Here is a 1095-nt window from a genome sequence, read left to right on the forward strand (position 1 = left end):
TATATATATATATATATACCGGAGTAAGCACATGAAATGTGCAACAAGGTGGAAAAAAGAGTACTCAAATACCAGAGGTAGAGTAATATGCTTTATTTAAAAGCAGCAGAAATATAACAAAAAAACCGTTACTCAGAGTAACGGTTTTTTTGTTATATTTCTGCTGCTTTTAAATAAAGTATATATATATATATATGTGTGTATGTATGTACATCCATGTGTATCTTTGTGAAACAAATTAATGATTTCACATGTATAAATTTATAATTTTATTTGCAACTAAATGCACGCCGGTGGTTTTGCATTTAACGAAAACAAACCTTATGGAGAAAAGGTAAGTTCAGTAGTATCAAACTACCTATGATCCAAATATCTGGTGTCACATGGAACAATATTTAACATGTGTTAGACTTGTTTGAGCAGCTGTGGCTCTTACATTCTGTGATGCATATAGATTCGTTAGAAGTTACATGATGCACTGATACGACCCAGCCGAGCGGTGAATACAGGTGCGGGTATTTATGAATGTGTTTCTGTCTGTCTATCTATCTATCTATCTGTGTGTGTGTGTGTGTGTGTACACTAACATTTTGTAACACATGCTTTTGAATATTGTAGAAAATCAATATAACGGAAAAGGTGCAAATAAAATCTTATATTTATACAGGGAATTTACACACACAATGAGAATCCAAGAAAGAAGATTTAGTGATGCGAATAGACTTCTATTTCTATATGCATGATATATATAAACAGCGTGCATGCATATACAAATGCACGTGTGTAAATGATATAAACATCTAATATAGCTATTTCTATGGTATATGTATATGTGTATTAAGACAGAGATAGAACTACGCAAGCATGAATGATGTGTACATATACCTTTTGACACAAACTCTATCTAGGCATAATGTATAAAAGTACATGTGTGTGTGTGTATATATATATATATATATATATTGGAAGGTTTGGAGGTGATGTACAGGAATTATATATTAGAAAAAAATAATAAGATACACAGATATCTGGATGGTTGTACAATCTGTAAATGTACAACCATCCAGATATCTGAGTACCTTATTTTTTTCTAAT

At 31.2% G+C, this 1095-nt stretch overlaps 1 protein-coding gene across 1 annotated transcript in view; it reads left to right on the top strand.

Annotated features, from left to right (window-relative positions):
• LOC106883548 (vascular endothelial growth factor receptor 2) overlaps positions 1-1095 on the top strand; it is a 306024-nt gene that overhangs the window by 1927 nt on the left and 303002 nt on the right. The gene's annotated exons all lie outside the window — the stretch shown is intronic.

The sequence above is a fragment of the Octopus bimaculoides genome, chromosome 5 (assembly GCF_001194135.2).
Source record: "Octopus bimaculoides isolate UCB-OBI-ISO-001 chromosome 5, ASM119413v2, whole genome shotgun sequence".
In the NCBI taxonomy this organism is placed as follows: domain Eukaryota; kingdom Metazoa; phylum Mollusca; class Cephalopoda; order Octopoda; family Octopodidae; genus Octopus; species Octopus bimaculoides.